Genomic DNA, 24,471 nt, shown 5'->3' with positions numbered 1-24,471 from the left:
GGGGGAAAGCGAGGGATGAGGTTTTGTCGTCTAATCTGCCAGCAGATCGCCTCTGTAGACTGGCTTTAGTAAATTACTGTTCCAGGGAAGGGCAAATCCCTTCTATCAGATAGCAGCGCTCTCTTCATCTCTCCCTCCTTTCCAAGTCCCGCACTCTCTTTCTCTTCACTGCATCAGTCAGGCTTTGACTTTATCTCTTCATCACTACCTTGCTCTGCTCTTCTCCTCTCTGTAGCCGTTGGCCTCTACTTCTCCCTCTTTCTTTCAGGCTTTCCTTCTTTTGGGGGGGGGGGGTATGTAAATACCTCATGTTGTGCACCTATTTGTGTGTCTGCAGTTGAGTGGGTTTTGCCAGCCCATGGGCCTCGCACCCGGAGTGAATGAGATGAGTTGGTGTCAGAAAGAGACGCTCTGTGGACTGTGCTCTAAGGCCGATCGTGCAACCAGCACGTTACAGTCTGCGTCTGTGAACAGTTTCCTCAATCCTCTGGTGTGATTGTTTTTGCTGTGATGGACCAGCTTTGAGGGGCGGCCATCTTGACTGTCTGTCTAAAAATCCCACAGGAGATAATACTGCACATCCTGTCTGTAGCTGGAAGATGGTGTTTGTGGATTCACAAAAGATAATAACTTAACCGAGGCGGGAATAAAGAAGATTGTGGCGTGAGATACCTGTAGATACTGAAAAAAGAAGGGCGTGTCTTCCTGTGAGCCGGAGGTGAGGAATGTTGCCTGGTAGGGAAAAGCCGAGTGGAGCCAAACTCCCAGTGAGCTCCTGTGTTCCGTTACAGCAACCTCCAACTTTTCCTCAGCCACGTCGCTCACCGATGACATATGGCAGCCAGGCACGTCTGATGTCACACAATTCTGTTCGATAATTAACAGGCGGTGTTTGGGAAGAGGTGGAGAGGCCACACGCGCACTCTTCATGTGATGTTGGGATGAGGTGTCTCACCAAACAAGATTTCCCTGTAACCCAACCCAGAAGGAATATCTGGTTTGGTGAATGTTGTTGCCGTTGCAACCGTTTCTGTAATGAGTATTTCAGCATGCAGGGCAGTATTCCAGTTTCGAGTCGTATGCCGCTTTTGATCATGTTTGAGATGAGACGTTTACAAGGAACTTGAAAAACCTCGTTCACCGTGTCCTTTTGATAGAGCTTATAACACGATCCAGGTTTGTGAACGCATGATGAAATGGCAGTTTAGCATTAACTGGCTGTCTTGATGCTGTTGCTGCATTTACTACTCTGCTGGATCACCAGTTAAATGGAAGATGAGTGCAACAACACAATTTCATTTCAGTATGTAAATCATTAGCAGGGCTGTAACCAACAGTTACTTTCATCATCAGTTAATGTGCTGCTTGTCGTTTGGTCGAGAAAATATCCAGAACGAGTGAAAATGCAGATCGTAATTTTCAAAAACCAAGTTGATATATTTAAGTTTGTTCTTTTGGCCATCATTTATCATCACATTTTTTGCTTTACTGACTAATGGTACTGCAGTTAGCACATCTGGGTTTCCCAAAGCCATGACGAGGGCTTCATCCGGGTTTATGAATGTGTGACAGATTACCAGAATCCTCCCAAAACCTGATCATAAACTGAATGCTGGTCTGCTAATGTTAACCCTCTCAATACTTTGGAGGGAACATCGCTCCTCTTTTGGATTTGCACATCTGTAATTTAAGATCACCTGGTGTTAATGCTGCTGTCTGGTTGGTGATGCATTGTTACGCTCTCTAATGATGAGCAGACTGTTGGGCCTTACTCCAGCTGGTGTACCAAAACCGATTAGAACGACAGGAGCTCTGGTGTTTGGTGAGCCCCACCCTTCTGTATCGACTCTCTCCCCCTGCAGTCTGAAGCATCTGCCTGCCCCTCTGCCTCCCCACTGCCCGCCACACATGCTCTCTCTCTCTCGCTCTCTCTCTCCCGCCACAGCCCACACTGCTATTGCCGCGGCTGCTAGCTATCCAGCTCACGCCGATGTCGGCGCCTCTAATCTCTCCAGCATAAAGGCCATGCAAAGGGAATTTATGTCCGCCTGCCACGGGAAGAAAGGGAGAAGCGGAGAATCGTTTGAGCAGGTTGATAGATAAGGCTCTTGTGCTTTCTGTGCGGTGTTTTTTAAGCCATGTTAAGCTGCTTAATTAGACATAATCTACAGACCCCAGACTGAGGCGGAACTAATGAAGTTAAAAGACTCAAATCCCATCCTACATCACACCATCACTTGCGCCTCCTGGTCTCATCACTGCTGCCTACCATCACACACTCTCCTCCTCGTGGCACACTCTGCCCTCTCTTCCTCCTTGCAGTCCCACTCTTTCCTTTGTCCTGCCCACATTACAAGCTTCAGCCATGTTGCGTATCATTAGAACAAGTGAAACCCCCAGAAACCAACGTTATTATACGGACAGATATTCGGTGCATGAGCATAGAAACGTTTTACGAATCGTGATCAACTGTAGCCGTAGTTTACTCTGTCTGCCTATAGTCCTGGTGCTAATGAGCACATTGTTTGAGCAGAGGAAAGCCTTCAGAAAGCCATGAATTCAGATTTATACCCGTCACTGGTAAACAAATACTAAATGCTAAAGACGGTGAAGGAAACACCTCTTGTCTCGTCAATGATTGGTACCCAGTGTGAGCTTGACAGAGAAGATGCAGTTCCATGACAAAGTTCCTCAAGAAAAATAAAACAAATAACGAGGTCTTTCTGAGGAGAGGCACTAATGGCTGATGTGATCTGAATTCAAAAGGTTGAAGCCGGACTGAGAACTGGGGGAGGAAGCGGTAAGTGTTACAACAAGTTACTTGGCAGGGTCTGCTGTACTTAAGCACATTTTTCTTCTCTGCAGCAGTTCTGCTTCCACAGTCTTCCCTGACCCTGTTCTTAAGCCTTCCTTCTTCCTCTTCCAGCAAGAAGAGAATGTCAGAAACACACTTCCCCTGCCTAATCCCTACATGGAGCAAATCTGTGCCCTGGCCATGTGTATGAATATTTGTGGATGAGTTATTCCAACTTTCTAGCTAGCTTACAATACGCTTCATTCGTACACCGGCTCTCGATGTGGCCCCCCCTTGTTGATGCCGTGGCATGTTTACTCATCTCTCCCATCTCTGCATCTTGCAGGACCGGGTTCTTTGTTGTGTTTTGAGTTTCCCCCTGAAGCTGAACAGCTTCGCGGAGGAGCTGGCTGGCATGCTAGCTTGTAAACGCTCATCCTCTGTCCAGGAGGAGATTGCAGCTGACCGTTGTTGGGTTTCATCATCATCATCATCATCATGAATGCGCTGCTTCACCGGGCATAGCCTGTCAGAGAATCTTCTTCACCCCGTTATCTTTCTGCCTCTCCATCATGCCCTCCTTCCTACCTCATCTTTACCTGAGGTGGTTGTGGCCTTTTGTACTGTCAAACTCATTCTCTTCACTATTTCCATAAGTGAAAATGTCAACACAGACTGAACCGTGGGAGTTTAAAATGACCTTTTAGCGCCTATCGGCTGCAGAAAACGAGGTAATATTCATTCTCTTTAGCCTTTTCTCAAACTCTACCTTTTTCTGTCTCGCTGCTGCCTCTCCTCCTCAAGTGACAAAGCTCTCCCCTCCAGTGCGGCCCAGTATCATGGTGGTGTTGAGTGGATGTGAGGGCTGCTGCATTCTGGTCTTGCTTGATTAGCCAGTGTGTGATGCTGTGGGCAGCTTTGTTTTGTTGCTGAATGGGCTGTTCCACTGAGGGCGCAGGAGACGACGAGGGGATGGAGAGGAGAAGGGTGGAGTGGAAAAGGAAAAGCAGCAGCAGCAGCAGGAGGAGGCTGGAAAAAAAGAAGATAAAAGCCAACGGGGAAAGGGTATAAAAGGAGAGGTTGGGAGTAGATAAATGAGACGGGAGAAAAGGCTGGAGCAGAAGCGGGAAAGCAGAAATATGGAGAGGATGGTGGTGCATAGGCAAAAATAAACGACCTCCTCCTTTTCAGAGGGAAGATAACTGAGTGTTAAGAAATGCTGAGGTGGACAGAAGCCATATCGTCCACCAACACAGCACCTGCTAGTCTGCCGGCCCCCTCCCATTTATTGACCGACTTTCTATTGTGTGTCTTTGTGCCTATGGAAGTGTGTGTGTGTGTGTGTCTGTGCGTACACGTTACCATTAGTATACCATTTTTGTTTCAGCCCATAAGATAGCAGCCCAGATTCTGTGCTTGAAACATGTTAATACTCAGACACGACAAATCCCCGAATCCCTGCACTGCACCACCTTCATACATGCATTTATAGCTTTTCGTGTGAAATATTGAAGGATGTCTGTGCAGCAGTTTCTCTCCGTGTCTGCACATACATGCACTATCAGAATTGCTCACTGGTTCCGGCCTTTCTATACATCTCTGGGACCAGGAGCACGGTTCTTCTAGAAGTCGAATTGTATTCTCTGAAAGTCACAATGCAGGTCCTCTTGGTAGTGGGCGTGGTTGCGGAAGAAGCAGAATAATGCTACTGCCAATAGCTCTGCACAGTAGCTGCTTTTGCTAACGTGAGCTTCATAGACGGGACAAGCTGCCTCCTTTTTAAGGTGAATGGTTAAAAATCGTTGTAATGATAATTATTAATATCGGATGTGTAATGTTCCGAAAAGGTTTAAGATGCAGATCTCGAACACCCACTGTACTAACTGTCCGTCATTTACACTCAACAGCTAGTGTCCAAGTAACCTGCTACCTTTCTAAATTGACGGGACATATTTACTCTTCATTTCTGTCGAAACAGTCTTGCTACTCTGTTGGTCTTCTGTGTGTAGCAAAACAAAGATCGCCCCCCATTTTTTTTTTTTAACGGAAATTATACAAAGTGGTGTTTCTTCTTCTATGAAACTGGCGGCTAGGCGTAAATAGTACGGTGCTTTTTATTGTTTTGCTAATTCGCACAATTAACAATAATTGGCCACAGCTGAGGAAATGTGCCGGTGACAGTTGTCTTTGTAGTTGGTGAAATAGCTGGCTTAAAGTTTTACTTGCTTGTTGTTATAAGACAGTGTTAATCATGTCAGTGCTCATTAAAGTGGTGGCTCTTGCTACAGGAAAATCACACTCTTTCAGTTTGTGATTTCAATGTGAAATCAATGAATCATTTGGCCCTACTACATCGTCTCCATATGTCGCTGTATTTTAGTACGAAAAACAATATTTTTTGTGCGGTTCAGGCCTTTCCTCCACAGATGTTTTTGTAAATGTGTAATTCTGTACGCCTGTGCCAGCGTGTGTGTTATGTTTTCTGGAAGCAGGCTGCGTTGTAGATGGAATAAAGTGAAGCCCACTGCGAGTGTTGACAGCGTTGGCTTGCTGGCGCTGATTGGGTGGATGAATGCTGAGTACTGTGGGCTAGAATGGGAAGGCAAATCTGCCGTGTTTTCTTGTACCGGATGTGTCTGAATTCTGCAAAATCTCTCTTGATAAATTCAAGGTTGTGCACTAAAATGAAAATATGACAATGATAAGCCCCCTTGAGCTCCTTCTTTGCCATCTCCGAACCTCACTTCCTCTTTCATTGCCTTTCATTTTCTATTCCTGTTCCTATAAGTGATTCCTCATTTTATGGCTCCTTGTATTTTTCCTCGTCCTTGAAACCCTCTTGCTTCCTCGATTGGCATCTCTGTACGTTTCCACTCCTCCCCTTTTTTAACAAATTGTCCGTTTTTAAAAGACGATTGGAAGAACGCACACATTCATTCACATACAAGACGGCAATAAAGGAGCCCCTTATCTCTCCTACCAGAGACACTTGGTTCATGTGCTCCCATGCAGATGAATAATATATGTGGATACAAGCGCGTACTCGCACACAACACAAGTAATTGGTGGTGGTGATGCTGACACGGGGCCGTTGTATGCTGTGCTTTTTGTAACACTGTGTGTGAGCGTGTGTGAGCGAGCGCTCTGCTGACTGCTGTCACTGTGGAGGGATGTAGAGTCTCCAAGGGCATGGTGGTGAATGGGAGTGTTGTCACCAGTCAGGTCCAGCTGCCTTTATTCTGTCTTTATGCTGCATGTTCTCCTATTATACCACAAGCTGTGTGTGTGCGTGTGCGTGTGTGGAATCTGCACGCAGAGTGAGCATGGGTGGGTTTTGTGTTAATGCAGCTTGAATGAAACAATTATTTTGTATATGTGTGTGTGTGTGTGTGTGTGTGTGTGTGTGTGTGACCGAGGTGTTAACGCGAAGGACTTTTGAGTGACGTTTATAAGCCACGTGTCCTCATCTTTGTCTGCAACATGACATGCACCTGTGTGGCCGTCACACCAGACACGAGTCCTGTGCCAGCACGTCGATATGTCCGTGTGTGAGCAGTGGGCTCTGAGAAAATGCCGTCAAAGCAGAAGCTGAATAATTTGCCTCCAGACACATTCGTGAGATACGGTGACGTGTGCGCATAAATTTGCCTTCCGGTAGACTTTGCTGTATGGTTTACAGATCGTGTGTAATATCAGAAAACCCATACCTGAGTGTGAAGGTCTTTGTTCATGAATATTTGGTCCCTCTGGGATCTCTTGTAGCAGTCGAGGGGAGTATGCACACCACACACCGCATGACGCACACTTGTATGTGGAGAGTTGTAGAGAATGTATGCCTGCCTCTTTGCTTTATGAAGATGAATGTAGGTTGTGATTTATGTTCAGTGGGTGTGGAAGCAGGTGGTTCTGGGATGCAAAAAGATGAATGCAGAGCCTAAGGAGTAATGTGGCTCTATTTTGACCAAACACTTATGGTGGCAGGTGTGACTGAGGTTTAACTCGAAGCATATATTGTACCCATTTTTACACATTCACTCTAGCTTTCAAGTCAGTTTTACTTCTGGTATACTCTCAAAAAGGAGCTCCAGGAATACGCTCTGCTCTAATACAATATGTCGAGGCTAGATTCAATGTATGAGCTTAAAATATGCTCGACTCGTGTTTTGTCGAAATGCGTTTCATTGTGGAATCCAAAAACTGCAAAATAAATAACTACGTGAACTGTCGGACAGAAAAACCATGGCTAACCATGAGGGACAATCAAAGAATGATTTAGTTGTTGGTTAAGTGTGACTGATTAAGCAATCTTTGCTTTATTGGCCACAGTTTGGACAGTCTAATCCGGGATGACACTATAAATACAGTTGTCTGTAAAACCACTGACAACATGGAAGCTTACCCATATGTGGACAACTCGAAAAGGGAACTGTGTCCTGGCTCTGTTTAGAGCCAATGAGAGTATAGCATGACAGTGCATTCATGCTTGGGTTTTACGAGTGTGTTTTTAATGATGCTGTGTAGCGTTTAAACTCTGTATCGATGTAGATTCATGCCCCGTGGAGGCATTCTCACAGAGTTTGCCAGCCATTTTCTGCAAAGCATTCACTTTCTGGCCTTCTTGATGGAGATGTAAGTGAGCGATGTAGAGCTTGACAATGTAGGAGTTCTTTAAAAAGAAGAATGCACAGCCTCATAACTGTGGCGGAGTTAACGTCTCTTTTCTGGTGCGTGATGTATAGAAAATCTGTGCCTCCCCGCCTACAGTACAAACTGCCTCTGGAAATCAGGTGGGCCTTAACTGTGTTAGATACTGAAGGGGCAAACAGAGTGGACTTGCAACACTAAATCCCAAGATTGCGTGCGCTGCTCACTGTGCTCCTGGTTCTTCACCGTGCTGCTGTTAATGTCCTTGGATTTGAATATACTAGTGTCCTCGTTGCAGGCGAAGGAACGCGCGATACATAATGAGCGTGTTTTACATGGTAGCCGGCGTTAATGCCCTCGCACCTTCCCGACACATTATTTGTAAATTTCCAAGGATGATACCCTGGTGAGGAGAAAGACGTCGCACTAAACCAACTCATTTAGCAACACGGGTGAAATAACAGCAAGGCTTTCTGTTGTTGTTGCACACATAGACAAACACACGCTCTCACCTCCCTGCGCTTCTTCGGGGATCTAAATGGGAATCTGACTGGCGGTAAACATGTCATTGTGTCGAGCAGGCCAGCAAACAGACAGCCTGGCAGGCCAGTTAATAGGGAGATGAAGGGACAGAGTTTAATAGGCATTGGAGGAAGAATAGTAGATTTATTTAAACGGGGCAATATTTACCCGTCTGGACCATGTCAGATTGTGTTTAAATTGGCCTCCCAGTTTCCCGGTGTGTCATTTATCTTTAAATTGTTCTTATTTAATCTGGCTCATTCATTATCATAAGCCTCGATTGTGCCAAGAGTTTGATTTAGCGTCTATCATAGGTTGTTTCTACTGAGGCAAGAGCCTCACTTAAAAACCCTAAACATCAGAGTGGATTGTGGGATGGAAGCCAGGAGCAGTCTGTTGCTATACTGCCACTGGAGGATTTTTTTTAAAGATGATTGGATATTGAGAGCTAATATGTAGGTACATTGTTTTAAAATCAATTTGTTTATAAATGGAAAAGTTTCTGGCTGCCGTAATAAAGTTGCGAATAGGTGTAGCAGCAGGTTTCAGTGTGTGACTCAGCTTGCCTCTGTCTTTCACTTCCAGGAGCTTTCTAAAGCTCTCTTCCTCTCTCCCCTTTTCACCGCCATGACAGCAAGTCTCCAGAGTGCAATAGGAACAAGGCTTTATCTGGCGTAATTCGTTTATTGCCCCCCTCTCTCACCCAGTAGATTTTATCCCGGTTTCTTCTGTGGTTGTGCCCCCCCCCCCCCCCCCGCTACGTAGGTTTGGCTTTATGAATGAGCCCACTCAGGGCTGTACGGTCACCGTGTGCCTGTCAAGGCTTTGCACAACACGCTCACACTTTATCTCTTGATAATAAAAGAAATGACAGGAGAGAAAGAAAGGGTAGCAAAGTGAGCTGGAGAGTTTATAAGAGCAAGATAACAAGAGAGAAAGAGAGACGAGAGAGAACCTTCGGCCCCCTGATGTGTGTTGAGCGGACGCTGGCAAAAAGAATCCCTTTTTACCGTCGCACGACAATGACAGTAATGACCTTAGCCTGCGCTCATCAATAGACAGACTTGCATCGTCATAGAGACAGGTGGGGTGTGTGTGAGAGGCCACCTCCTTCGTCTGAGATCAAGGATTAGAAAGGCTTAAAGATGGTACGCCTAGCTTGGGTGTGTGCATTTGTGTCTTTGTGGTGTTGGCATTATCTGAGATGACGTCAGCACTTAAAGAGGCTGGTGTTGCATTCGAAACATTCTCCAGTGCAGAGGCTGCAGTAACATTGGCCCCGTGCTGTGGATTCAGAGACGGAAACATAATGTTTGGCGTCTGCAAGTCACAGTAGTCTCATGGGTTCATCATCAAAGCTCTTAAAACAGTTTTTTTTTAATCCATAAATAAGCAACACTTAACTTTAACAGCCCTATTTAGCATTTGCGAGCGATAAATAATCACTTTATAATTTCATATCGCACTATAATGCGGTTTTTCAGCAGATATCAGTTATTTTTCTCTTACGAAGCATCTGTTACTAGTGTATAAACAATTAATGAATGATTGACAGTGTAACATAACTGTCATCTTAGTCCGTGATTATTATGCTCTTGAACCAACCAATCCTCACACTGCATTATGACAGATTTTGTGTTGTTCACGCACACGTACAAATCATTCACGACTGGGTTAAAACTGTCAAAACTCACGAAGACGTGTTGAGCTTGACCTTAAAGAGAGTCATTTGATTTGGTATCATGTTGTCCGTCATTGTCTGTTTATACACCAGTTATGTGTTGTCGAATACATGAATAGACATTTAGAAATGTCCCCATCGGCTTACAGCTACATTGCAGTTTGTCATAAACCATTTACTAATAGTCAATAGGCAAGTTTAGTTTAAAACACGTGTCCATGTATTTTAGAATAGAGATTAAAAAAGCGGCATGAAGGGGTACACAACGTTTTTACTCAGGCAAGGATCCTTGGTTTGCCCTTCTCTGGCCAGTGAAGGAAGGGAATAGAGTAATCAAGATTCGGCATCATGGCTAAGTAGAGAAATTAATTTGATAGTGTGCGCATGTGCTCAAGGGGTGGGGGGCGGTTCACACATGGATCAGGGCCAGGAGAACTGCTTTAACATCCAACGTGGTGCCTTTCCTGTTTCGGCAGAGAGACTGGTCTAATTCTCACCCACTGCTTTTTCCTGACACATTTTCTTCCTCCGGGCCTTGAGAGGGAACATGGCCAGCACGGCATAGCAACTAGTTTCAGGAAGAAAGCATACTATAGTGCATGTGTAACTTTTAGAAATGAGGAGGAGGAGGAGGAGGAGATCAACTGGTCAACATTGATTATTTTCTCCCCTATGTGGCAGCATCTGAGTTTGTGGTCTGCCATTATATATTTTCACATTCTAAGCTTCAGACTTCTCACCTAGTCTGCAGCTTCTCGGCTTCAATGTGCTCCACAGCCTCTTAACGGATCCATAGTACGAGTCCAGACTGTTTGTGGCCGCACTCCTGCCACTCTCAACACACCCTCTCTAGCCCAGGAAGAAATAATGGTCGACTCAAGGCTGGACCGACTGTTCATGTTAGCTAGTTTTATCCCAGGACTATATAGAATTACTTTGGCGTAACAATAGTCTTCAGAATCACAGTTATCCATTCATTATCTGGAACCTCACAGGCATGGGAGGAAGCCGGAGAGAACCCACGCAGACAAAGGGAGAACATGTGAATTTCACACGGAAGGGTTTGTACCTAGACCCCTCCTGCCGTGAGGCTGATGACACCAACTACACCACGGTGCCGCCAATGGTGGATATATGTTGGGGGAATACCCTTATTCACTTTCTTGCCAAGACTTAGATGGCAAGATCGATGCTTCTCAAATATGTGTGCTATTTATGGAGCTGTAGCCAGGGGGTGGTTAGCGTCAATTTCACAAGTTCAAAAATATGCTCACTGGCACGTCTAAAAGTGAGTGATTAACATATTGTTTCTTGTTTGTTTAAGCTGTATGCAAATAGGAATGTAAAATCCATAAGTTATCTTTTTTTTTAAGCAGGCTCGTTGTTTTTCCATGCTTCCAGTCTGATACTAAAACGGTTCTTTGGTTAACTACAACACAAAACTATGAAAAAATGCTTAAAAACCACACATACTTTAAGAAAACAGGATTTCTTTTAGACTGTAGGAAATTGTTTGTGAAAGGACAAGTTGAAAGGACAAGTTTGATCTGATGTCTTCCTTTTTCATTAATGAATGAATGAATCCATAGGCGGTGTGATAAGCACTGTTTTATTGTAGATCAATTGTCTTACCCCTTCTTTTTCGCATAACACTAGTACCAGGGTCATCTTTATAGTACATGTGTATACAGAGTACTCCAGTTACCACAGAATTACAATGCATGTACAAGAGGAAAGCAAGACAGAGATTAAAGAATCCGTTTTGTGGTTGCACAAGGACACAGTTACAAAATATCCTGCAGCCTGTAAAGTACTTATCTGACTGTGGTAAAAGCTTGACTCTTGCCCTGCAAGGCTGCATTCCTCTCACTGCGATGCAGACGGGACCAACTGGGCAGTGGACACCACCACGTGAGCCTCGGCAGGCAATGCTCGGCCTTGGGCCCTAATACTGCTGCAGCTGCAGGCGGAACGCTGCAGAGGAGCAAAGTTTTGAGCTGTAATGGCGCTCCAGTGTCTGTCTGGAGATTGATTTAAAATGGATGACCGAGCACAAGCTCTGTAACCTCTGGACAAGGTTCCTCCACTCTGCCTGCAGAAGGCGCTCAGAGGGGACACTCCCACATGTGCGCACATAAACACGGCTTTAAGAGTGTTAAAAGGTGATTTGTTTAGATATGCACACTCTGTAGGCGCTTACCAGCTACACTAGACTGTGGGAGATATACTGTATTTGAGTCTACTTTTCCATCTTAGTTAATCGTCTGTGATCCGGAATCTGGTTCATTTCTGTCACTACCTGATCCGGCCCAGCTGTTTGGTCTTTTCCCAGCTGCTTGCCTACCCAGAGTGACTTGCGGCAAGACCCGACCCGACTCTGCCTGAGATTGGCTACTTGCTGCTAAATGCTAAAGTTAGCCTGGCTTTGATGCTAGCCTGCGCATCGAACTCGACCGACCAGGGAGGCGCTACTCAGCTGTTAATAATATTAATAACGAGTATTCTTGTTTTATTTCATCTTCACATATTTTCATATTTGTGAGAGGCTGCCATACTAATATGGATTATTGTACAAACTTTCACAAAACTGCCAATGGAGTGGTCTCACTGACGTCACGATCTCCTTAGTTACCAGGTCGGTCGGCCATGTTGGAGTACATACAGATCCTCCATGGCGGCGAGTAAACAAGGAAGTGCGGCGAAAATACCATACTTTGAATCACTGGATAGTGCATCAAAGGTTCGCTACCTTGCCAAATTGAAGGTTATTGGTAACTTGGATCCTTATACGATGAGTGCAGATCGTTTCAGTGCCGATCCTACTTATCTTCCATCGGTAAACTACGCCAACATCTACACGTATCTCGTGAACACCCCGAGTCCTTACACGAAAGACGAGTTGGAGTGCTACAAAGGGCTCGACGCTTATAATCAGTTTGTCAGTGGATGGGTCCGAGACGTCAAAGCAACGGTCGTCGAGAATTCTCATCTCGTCATTGGAAGGGTAAATATATACAGATCTGGTCCGATATTTAGCAATATTCAATGTTTACTCAGCGCAAACAGACACGTGTGTTTGTTTACATTGTACGTGCATGTCATTGTGTGCGTGTGTGTAGGAATTCACTTTCAACTAACTCCTAACTTCATCCCCCCCCCCACACATATATATATATATATATATATATATACACATATATATATATATACATGATACGACGTTAAACTCATATCAAGCAATGCTGAGGCTGCATCGCTGTGTTTCGCCTGTTGTACACGCTCGACACATCTCTGGCACCGACTGCTGTCACGGGCCGATGAAGCTTCGGTAACCTTCTCATGTCCATGTTTAATTTATATTTCCTTTATTAAATACTGTTCACAAACGAATTTGTAAATAAAATCACTGACCACTTATAAAGTGATCCGCACATACTCGAGTGTACCCCAAATTCGATTCCTTTATATCCCGAGAGATGCGCGACAGCCATTTCTGGCGACGTCGCTTGGATAGCTCCTTCGTGTAATTTCCTTGATGTGTAATGACCGCTGGCAAACCAAAGAATGATTTCTTGTCTCTATCAGCTCTGCTGCCACAACCAAAGACAGCACAAAAGTTCACCATGATCGATAGGTTCTGCGACTCAGCCGTGCATGCCAGTGGCTGTGTGTACTCCAACATGTACTCCAACATGGCCGACAGCTAAACTGTGACGTCACACGAGACCACTCCATACTCGAAAAATAGACCTCGCCTCAAAAATTATCAGCATTGAATTTAATGACGAAACAGTATACATAAAAGTAAATGAAAACAACGTATTGTTGTTCAGACCGGGTAGCCTACCGTGGGACTATAGGGAGAACAAATGTGTGAGCTACCCCGGATGAGTCGCTCCTTCCAGGCCCGTCTAGCTCGAAACACTGGTTAGCATCTTAGCTAACATTAGCAGCTTGTAGCCAATCAGAGTAGGGGCAAGGCATGCTGGGTAGGCGGATTGGGCAGCTGGGACTGACCAAGTACTGACTGAGACAAAGCAAATAATATTTTAGTTGGGGGTTATTCAGCATGGAAATGGCTTATTTCTTTGGCTTGCTATGGCCTCTGTATGACTTTCACTCTGGTGGAGCTCACGGCAGGGCAGACAGAGAGAGCGAAGCTCTTGGGGGGGGAAATGAAAGCTACATAGGAAGCAGGGGAAGGGAGGGGAGGAGTGTGGATGGGGGGGGTAACAGTTGGTTACTGTGGCAACCAGTAAAAAGTCATTATCTTTAATTTACACTGTGGCAGGTTCAGGTGTTTCCAATTGTCTCTCTGCAGTGACTCACCCACAGTTGGCAGCGGTCCTCCGCTTCATTCTGGGGCTCTTCATTCCTTTTTTTCTCTCCGCGTCATCCTTTCTTTTAGTGTGCCGTGTACCTCTTTATTCTCTGTAAGGTTATCCTGCTCCTATAGGGCATGATGCATCTGTGCGATATGAGAGAACGATTTAAAGAGAAGAATAATAACAATTGAATGGCAGCGGAGACGACCGTGGGAAAGGTGAAGGGCAAAGAGGTAGAGAAAGTGGTTGTCTAGCCTTCTTAAGAGCGTCTTATTTCTTTCATGTTGAGGCTTGTCATGGCGGCAGCAGCAAGAAGTGCGGATGAGCGATCGTAAAGTAGCCCTGTCTGTGTACCATTAGCCGACCGCAAGTGCTAAGCACTTACCAGAAGCTGCTTGTGTTAACCTCCTCCCCCAGATGCTAACTCTCTCCTTCTCCCCTTCTTCCCTTACTTTGCTCAAAACTCTTCTTGTCCTCTCATAGTACCTTTCAGTTCCTCATGCATGATGCCAGACACTCGCCCTCGCAATACATCTGCATCCAACAGACTTTTGTTATTTTCTTTGGGTTATTTAATTGCTCTCTTTTATAGGTTGGGACACCTAAGTTCTTGAAAAATTGCATTTACTGTTGGAAAATAATTTCTTTCTCTTTGTGCCACTCACGATAAAAAACACAATTTGCTCCGGTGTGTACAAACGCATACATGCCTTCAAAAAACATTTGTAGTTTTCGAATCCACTTTATAATAACGAGCCGTTTTTTGCCAACATCGCCAGATGGGTCGATCAGTTTGTGGGTACAATTCTAACACAAAATAATTACACGAACAAAGCCAGCGATTGTTTTGTCTACCGCTCTTGTTTGAATCAGGTTTGTGCTTTTACCTACCAGAGAGCCTGTCAAAAGCAGCTGGCAGTGCAGTGTCCAGGCGCACCTTTTATTACTGTTGAATGCTTTATTAGCCTTCCGCAGGCCAGTGAAGGATTGAGGGGATTGACTTGAGATGCAAGTGGACGTGGCACCTATTGACTAGTTTGTGCGACTGGCTGTGATGATGCCATACGGATACTGCCGCTCAGACCGGCCCATTAGCACGTAGGCTCCACACAGCAGAACATGACGAGAACACATCCAACGCGGCGTTCACAGCCTCGCAGTGATGCACAGTGGCTCCTGGAAGACGGCGTTTTCACAGCAAACACAGTTTCTGAGCCTCGGCAGGAATTGGTTTATATCGTTTTGCATTTCCCAATGTTGTCCCTTTTTTAATTTCTGTCATTTTCTGATTTAATTGGTCTCAAGATTCAGCGGTGCCTGAACATCTCTCCCGGCATGGAAGAGACAAAAAACACTTTCTCTATTTAAGCAGAGAGCAGGCAAGTTGGAAGGAGTGTGTATGCGAGAGATGAGAGCGTGCCGTATCTACGGTGGAGCAACTGATGTAGGTGTTGGGTTTGAGTGTGTGTGTGTGTGTGTGTGATGACCATCTGTCACCTAGTAACAGTTTGTGTGATCTCTGGACTGGTAGATCTCCCGGTTGGGATCATAACACCTGATTAAATACAAAGCCTCGGGGTTACAAGCCCAGATGGAAAAACGTAAGCAACATTATATTCAAATGGAGAAGTCTTTCTGAATCCCGTGTATTTAGTATAATATGTCTTGGCTGATGAGTTTCAGCAGATGGTGCAGGTTATTAAAGGCTCTCTAGTTGATCTACAACATTGTGTGCCTACGTTTAACGTGCAAGATCAAAGATTGGGAATATTTAGATTGCCTCTCGACAGCTCGTCGTGTCAACGGCGATATATGAGCACAGTGCAGAGCAGCGGCCGTTAGCTAACCACGCTAACCTAACCCACGCGAAACGCCATTCTGCATGAGTCATTCTACCCCGTCTTTCCACCACCCCTCTAAAGGACGGGATGCAAAAGATAGAGCTGTTCTCGACCGAAGAAATTCTTAGTCGACTTAACTCTCATACCACAAAGAATCGCACAAAAAGCACCACTTTATGTTCTCTAAAGTACCTTGGAAATGAGTCATTCGGCATGAAATAATGCAGAAAATATAACCGATCGATTAAAGAAACCGTAGTCGACTAAGACCAAGACAAACGATGAGTCGACTAATCGAGCAAGAGGGGGAGCCCTAGCAGAACACATGCGTGAACGCAGCCCATATGCTGCACGATGGAAACTTTCTGTCATTGTAAGACAAGACAATGAAAGCTGTGCGGCTGCAATCAAGTTATTGTTGCAATCACAACCCTCCCTCCCAGCAGTCGATCACAGATAACACATCTATTAGACAGAAACCCACTCTCGCACATAATGAGCACTCCACTAAAAATGGTTTGATAATGACAATTTAATTAAAGGTAATGCAGTCGGTCTGTCCCTCACAAATCATAGTGTTTTATGTGGGTGGCTTTGTCTGCCTGGGGGTGGAATTGAGGCTTTGAGTAAGTGCGAGTCCCTTTGTCGAGTTTTCGAAATTTATGAAATATGGAGTTATGTTTTATCAAGACACACTCTCTGACTGCACGACGCCTTTCCACCCAGAGGTCAGAGTGCAGATGTATCTGCAGTAGTTTAGTTTCTGTTCAGCAACTTTTCTGCTGTAATATCCCTTCAGCAGTATGAGAGTGCGGCTCCTTTTCTGGTTTACAGGCTCTTTTTATAGAGGAAATCTATTATGCAGTCTAATTTCATTTGTAAACAGAGAGAATGTGCTCTACGCAATTTTCACTTCACACTAATGCACCAAGACATGAACACGTATATTAACACAGACGAATATAGAATTTTTTGAAACAGGTGTAGACATGAAAATATTCATCAAACGATATGATGGGAGTCTCCAGTTCTTTAAAGACACACACACACACACGCACTGCTGTCAAACCAATTACCGTACAATAGCATCTACAATCGGAGGCTCACTCAGGTGGAAGATTTAGCAGCTGGATTTGAAGACCCGCCCCCGAATCCCTCTCCTCTAGGAAGAGGGCAAAATGCCGTCATATTTAACCACACAACTGTCGAGCGCATTGGACATATTTGCGTACGGTCTATATCTGCCTGTGTTGTAGCTGTTTGTTTGTGCTGTTGCATCGAGTTTGGCTGGGAGGACGGGACAGCTGTATTGGATGTCTGAATGTGTGTATACAGTTGTGCTGATGCTGACAGGCATTCTAGCAGGGGAGCAGGGATCAGATGTATGCTGATAACACCGGCAGCAGACAGTCTGCTGTAGTCTGACAAGGGGCTGGGCCACGAGGTTGGGTACTACTGCTGAGAGAGAGAGACGGAGCACAGCAGAGACATGGTAAGCCGGAGGAAGACGGGAAATATAGGCAGAATTAGACGAGGGCCAGGGGGCATCGAAATAAATGAGTAAGACAGTTCATGCCCGGCAGAGGGAATTAAGTGGGAGGGAGAGCAGAGGCCCACAGATGAGCTTTTGTGCCAAAGGAAAACACAGGCTTGTCTGTCTTTCTGAGCGTGCATATAAAGCAACACTTGTTGTTGTTGTTGTTTAGGTTGTGTAGCCTGTTGAACAGGGAGTTTCTGGAGCAAATGTTTCCATCTACCAGTGTTTGGTTCCCCATATCCCATGCAGCTTTGCTATCGAACGTTTTTATTTTTTTTAACTAGATCATCCAAGAGTTTCCCAAACCAAAGATGCTCTCGTCCTTGCTTGTTTCGTCGGACCAACAGTCCAAAACCCAAAGTTATTAAATTTACAATTATATAAAGCCTCACATCTGAGAAGCAGAGATGTTCAGCTCATCTTGTCTGATGAATGAATTCAACAATGAACCAATTCATTTTCTATTATTCAACAAAAACAATCAATCCACCGATGAGTCAAGCTCCGGCTGCAACAAAGAGAAAATTCAACAGCCGGTGAAAGTGAACTGATCAAAGCTATAGTGACTGAAATCAAACAAAGCAGCAGGTGAAGGGCAGAGAACTGGTGTTGCGGTGAGCTAAGTTGCGGCTGCAGAAACACTGTGACCTCTCACATTCACTTTATCGCTGCTGGTACCAAATGTACAACTGTCATCGTCGATGTTTCCTGCACATTATATTTAGCTGTGCTATCAGTGAGGCCTTCTGGTGCAATTGAGGAGGTTTCACCACAGTGACACACTCCTTCTCTGCCCTTACCGCTCTCTCCCTCCACTCTCTAAATAGGCTGCCCATTCTTTCAAGATCCTTTCTTTATCCGACTTAAACCTTAAACTCTTTCGTCTGTCTCCGCTCCGTGAACTCTTCAGCCTTGAATTTCATCTTCTCTGCCCTCTTCCTTTTGTCTCATTCCTGATATGCTGCATTCTCCGTTGTTGACTGAATGTTTGTTTGCAGTCTTTGTCCCTCGCATCCTTTTTTTCTGCTCTTGTCCTGCATCCTTCCTTCCTCCCTCTGTCTGTCTGTCTGTCCACCTTTCTCCTCAGGGGGCCCATCAGTAACTGTCCCTCTATCTCTGCAGTGCCAGGCGAAGGGAGGGAGGGAGGGAGGGAGGGGGGGGGGAGTGGCTACATGGCGGCTTCACTTTAGGTTACTATAAACTATAATACACTGAAGACGTAGGCCGCAGCAGACAGGTGTGGAATACATAACATAAACTGTATGTAAAATTAATTTTATTAGAATATATGGAATAGCTAATTGTTCACTTCATGCACACACTTAATGTGGTTCTGTGTCAGTGTGTCTGTGTGCACACTTTGGCAGTGGTGTGATAGAGCGGCCGTGTGATCATCAGATCATGCTAATGCTCAGACTGCACCACTTGTGATCCTGCAAGTGATGGAAATAGCTGCAGGTAATCCATGGTGCCCATAATCCCAGTCACAACTGACCAGCTCTCCTGGATCAGGACCTGGATATGTAATATCTCTGTGTTTGTGGGCAGATATGTATTTTTGTGTGATGCAAAACATGCTAAATGAATGGAAGGGACATGGGTTCAGCCTGTGCTGAGCTTTTGTGGTACTTCAAAGTATTTTCTTCTCATTGGAATAATTCATGACTGTTGGATTTGCTCAGGTGGTTTGGTTGGTCATGGTGAATACTGCCCATCAACCAAAGTTAACAGGCGCAGCATGCACCGAGGGTTTGTTTTACGTCAATGAAAACATGGCGGAGGGTCAATGGCAGCGCTCTGATTAAGGTATTGGCTCGTGTGTCGTGCTGCTAATTTTATTTGTTTCCAATAGAAAACTTGGTGAAATGATTTCAGTGTGTATATCAGTACTATCTGAATGTTTCAGCACATTTGAAACAATACGTCGATAATACTGAAAACTGTTTTTCTTTTGGTCATTATGACACTGATATGAAATTTTCATACCGTTTCCTCTCTAATGGAAACACGGAGGATATTTGTGTTTCCTGTTTGGTGAGTGCTAGATTGATGTGCTGCATTTGTGGAAGAGACAAATGACTTCTGTTTTAGTGAATACACCGAGTCACACTGCACCACAGAGCACTTTATATAAAGTGTGTTAAATGTGGTGTAGAGCCAGACTTCTCCATATATATTCTTTGAATCATTTGTATGCTTGTGTGTGCTTCAGCCGTTATGTGCTACATATCTTCATTTCGTTGTCTTGGACTCATCGTCCATGTTTTATTCTGTACATTCATTTGTGTGTTTATACCCTTGTGAAGTGAGCACAGTCTGACACCCCAACCCCAACCCTGCCCGCCCTGCCTGTTTGTGGCTGAGCGCAGGAGACACAGAAAAACAATAAGATGGAGGAGAGAGGAAGTACGACTGGTTGCAGACTTGCATCATGCAGAAGGAGTGAGAAGGGGAGGGAAAAGCTGCAGCAAAGGGAGGGCTAGCCAGTCCCGAGCCTTAGAGAATAAGGGAGAGAGAGTTTTTCCCTCTCTGCCGCTCTGTCATCATCATTACCATCACACTGCTTCATGACTATTTCATGACCTTTTGTTTCTGTCAACCCCCTTCCTGGGTGTATAATACTGTACAACCAGAGGGCTTTGCTCGGAAACCGTGCAGGCGATCTTCCGCGTTTATTTTGGATTTTCCTCTTACTCCGTTTGAGATCCAGCTTACCCTCATGGTTATCTCATTCAGTCCATTTGCACTCATTTAGGCTGATGCGTCAAAGCAATAAGGATTTATTTTGCCATGTCAAAACACGCCTGACTGACAATTACTCCCAGGCGAACTCTTCTTGCTCTGTTCTGAAAGGAATGCAGCCACCCCGTGAAGGCGACATGGTCTCTCCGTATGAGCAGTGAACGCAGCCTCTTCCCTGCTGCCCTTTGTAGCACGTGTTATGGTGAACTTCACGCCCTGCCGCCCTAGCATTAGCTTCAGGCTGCACTCCCAATACCCTATAGATGCATCCTATCTTCCTTGGCTTCTCTTGTCCGTGAGACAAGTCGGTGACCTAGAAATGGCTAGTTCAGCCAGGCCAAGATTGGCTGTCTTAACTGTGTTTAGACTGTTTTCAACCAATAGATTTGTAAATGCTTGTCGGAGAAAGGGAGGAGAAAAGGCAACGGGGAAATGGACATGCGGTATTTGGGTATGTCCTCCCTGTAGTGCTGTTTGTGAATAGGCAGGGGGAGAGAGAGATGTGAAGGGTCAGACCCTGACCCTTAACTCATGCAGGCCTCACCACGCCCTCCCCCCCCTCTTCCCCGAGGGGATTCCAATGTGCAGCTCACATGACCCAGGCCACTGACCCCTCTCCCCTTCCCCTCATACCCATTCTTCTCTATACCCCCATCCTCTCCATGTGCACTAACTTCCCGCCCTCAGTCTCCTCCCCCCCCCCCCCCAACTCCTTCCACTCCTTCCTGCATCTCTTTTACCCCCTCAAACTCTCTCTTTCTCATATTCTGCTTGCCCTAATGTTTCAGAGTCGGAGGCAGATGCAACGCAGGCCCTAACCTATCTCTGCCTCAGCCCTAAACTGCCCTGGGCCTCGAGACGGTGGTATGTTGCTGGACATGCGCACCAGGCGCCAGGCCTCGGGGTGAACTGGGAGACTTGCTGTCTGAGTGCTCTACAACTGGACTTGCTTCACGAAGGCTAGTTTAGCTCAGGCAGTGGTGTTTTTATAGGTCTGTGGAAAGAGTAAATGTATTCCCGAAATGACCAGATCTATTGTGTGTGTGAAATGCTGCACTTCGACTGCCAGTACACACAGGCTGTTGAAACAAGCCGAGTTGTGCAGTTGTAACGTCACATATATTCAGTGTTTCTGTCCGTCGGGCTTGGGCACGGCAGCCAGTCTCCGGAGAGATTATCTGCTGCTGTTATGAGTTTAAACCACTGCATCCTCACATCACTTGAAACTGAATTCTGAGCTGTATGTTTGCTACTCACACTGACTTGTCCCTCGGACAGACCAGGGACAAAATCAGAACTGCATTATTTCTCTTTTATTTGACATTCCTTTTGTGGAAATTGCATAAAAAAACCAGCTCTTTCTCCCTCTCCCACTCACGCACACACGCCTAACCTGCACTCTACCGCAGTGAGTATGTTAGTTAACCGTCACAAAATGTGTACGAACTTGTAGATTGACATGCATGGTACATACATACATAGGACCATTCCTAGATAATGATAGGTGGGGTCAGTAAAGCAGATGTTAGCAATGCATCTGTGAGAATGTTGAGCCTGGCTAGCCTCCAGGTCCGTAGGGACATTAGGAGTGCTTGACTTTATTTAATCCAGACACGCTCACGACTGGTCACAAACATGACCTATTTCACACAAGAGACGCTCATCACCAGGGAGTTGCATAGGATCAAAAAAAATGGCCTGTGTGTGCATGCATGTGTGTACTTTTTTGTGTAAACTCATAGAGGCCATTTGTGCTAATGTGGGTCTCCATACTTATCTGTATGTAACACACCCTCTGTCAGCCGAGTAGGCAGCTACTTCGAGCATGTCGCAACGGTTCAGTCTGTGCAGAGATGCAGATCACGGCAACCTTTTGCAATAGCAGAGCCCTTTTGTTTGACTTCCAAAAGTAACGATATACAATTTAGAACACAGTTAATGATAAAACGTTATACATTATTCTAGATGTCAGAGGTATCTATTGTATGAATTCCAAATAATTGAATGCCTATGAACCTGGTCAGTGTGTAGCACAGGTATCGTGTAGATACAGGATATACAAATGATGATTAATAGGCTGGATACATGTTCTCTTTAGCCAATATATAATATAACAATATCCAGGGGCAGCAAGTCATGTTTTTTTGGTGGCTGATTGCAGTTTAGGCTGTCTGCTCTGTATTGTGAGCATGACTAGGTCAGGACACAGGTGTGCTTTTAACCTGCGGACTCCAGCTCTGTAGATACGACACCTGCAGTTCTTCTCATCTAGTCAAGGCTGGATATACAACTGGATGTTGGTGCGCGCACACACACACGCACGCACGCTCGCACACACACACACACACACACACGTATAGATGAGGAAATACACATGTATGCAGTCAACCTACTAACTTACAAGAGAGTCTGGAAAGACACGATTTTGAATGAACCATAATTCCAAGGTTATATACCTACTTGAAGAATATAGACCAGCAAGTCTGGCCGAGCACAACACACAGCACCATCCCTTATTACTAACACAGAGACTGAGTCCCTCTATGGGGGCCTTGATCCATTTTTCATGCATTTTTCCTCTGCAAATATCAAAACACAAGACTTTCTTTTTGATATTTATTCCTTTTTGTGCTGGCACTCGGTTATACACCTGGGATGTCTTGCTTCTTTAATGTTAATTCAATGTCAGTCTGATCAGAATTTGCTTTAGTGAAACTCAGGTTTTCAAGGCCATAACTGTCGGCTTTGAACTTCAATTAGTGGCTCAGCTTTCAAGTAAAACCAAAAAATGTACAGTATATGCAGGAGTAGTCAGTACACCGCAGCTGTGAGGCTGCTTTTTATCTACAGTGTGTTCCACTGTAGTGAGTTTAGTGAGTTTCTTACGCCTCCTTCCATTTCCTTTTTATTGTCTCGCCCCCTGGTGTAGCAGCATTGGGCTTTGAAGTTCATCTTTGCGCATCCATAATTCTGTGTTGTCTGACAAACTCGATTCAGCAGCAGTGAAGGCTTTGTCTGCTTTTGTGCTCTCTGTCAAAAGAGCTATTCATGATTAATAGTGGTTTTAATGTCTGTTTTACGACATTAACGCCTCAGTTATGACATGGAGGGGGTGGTCTTGTACTGCAAGTCTGTTTGCTGGCTGTCTTGAAAGATTTTTATTCCTTTACAAATTGTGCTGTCAAAGAGGGCCATTCCATGAAGAGCATTCCCCACCCCTCGTCCTTTCTCTTGTTGTTTTTCTACTGATGGAATAAATTAAACTGTGATTGGCCAGTCTACTAAACCTCTAAGTATCTTTCTATGTGCTATTGTTTTCATTTCTTTTTTTCATATTTGTGCCCAACAGTCTGTCAAAACATGAAGATTGCAATACATTTTTAGGACATTTTCATATTGTTAACACTCCTCCAGCCACGAACCCCACCCTATGTCTTCATGACTAACTAATAATGCAAACAATATTGATACCAAGCAGCACTACAGTAAAAAAAAAAAAAAATAAAAGAAAAGGGAGGTTCATCAGCATACCTTTTTAAAAGAACAGGCTTTCTTAATTAACAATGGCTGTGCGTGATGAAAGATCAGTTCTGGATATTGTCTGTTGTTGATGTGGTCCAGAATTTGGCTCCATATTTTCCTTCATCTACTGTAGGTAAATATGTTGAGACATTAGTGATGGTGCATCAGCCAAGTCTGATCGGTCTGATCGGCTTGCAGAGTGCTGTATAGTGAGAAACATAGGAAAACATGTTTTTGATGGAGACGAGGCAGCCAACAGGCAGTGCAGCCTTTTAAAATGCAGATGGCTTTCCCTAGTTGGCCAATTAGTAACTTTAGCTCTGGAACACTTATCTGCTTTCATCTTCTTGTGTGTGTGTGTGTGTGTGTGTGTGTGTGTGTCTTTCATTTTGGGTGCAGGGAGCTTAGTGAGCCGGTTTTCACAAGTGTGTGGTGGTAGTGCGTGTGCATGTGTTTGTGTGCACATTAATACGTCTGTTTCTGCAATACCGAAAACTCCACCTAACTTTATTGTACCGCTACTGGCAGTGAGACGACTAACCATAGTGTTAGATGTTGGATAATACGCCAAAACACACACAGAGTCTCAACGAACATAGGAATGAAATGTGGAAGGCACCATTGTTAGCAGTGCGATCCTGGCAGTATAAAAATTAAATGAGGTAAATGATGAAAAATTGCCTTTTACTGAGCTACAGCTGGGTTAAGTAATGTGCAGCATTCCAGCAGCTTTGCCACTGACCTCAATCTTTTCCGGAAACATTCAGTAGAGAAATAGGATCACAAATTATTATTAACATTATTAACAGGACATAGGCGCGCAGAAGGAATTTAGATGAGTGACACAATAGCTCTCGAATAAT

At 44.8% G+C, this 24,471-nt stretch overlaps 1 protein-coding gene across 2 annotated transcripts in view; it reads left to right on the top strand.

Annotated features, from left to right (window-relative positions):
* Positions 1 to 24,471, top strand: part of arhgap35a (Rho GTPase activating protein 35a) — a 56,728-nt gene that overhangs the window by 11,320 nt on the left and 20,937 nt on the right. The window contains exon 1 of one of the 2 annotated variants that reach the window (XM_079271296.1): positions 17,270 to 17,299. The exons of the other annotated variant lie outside the window; for it this stretch is intronic. The gene's annotated coding sequence lies outside the window, so the exon portion shown is untranslated. Of the gene's footprint in view, positions 1 to 17,269; positions 17,300 to 24,471 lie in introns of those variants that run through there. 2 annotated transcript variants of the gene reach the window in all.

Source organism: Melanostigma gelatinosum, assembly GCF_949748355.1.
Source record: "Melanostigma gelatinosum genome assembly, chromosome: 7".
Classification (NCBI taxonomy): Eukaryota; Metazoa; Chordata; class Actinopteri; order Perciformes; family Zoarcidae; genus Melanostigma; species Melanostigma gelatinosum.
This window is presented reverse-complemented; position numbering and strand designations above follow the sequence as displayed.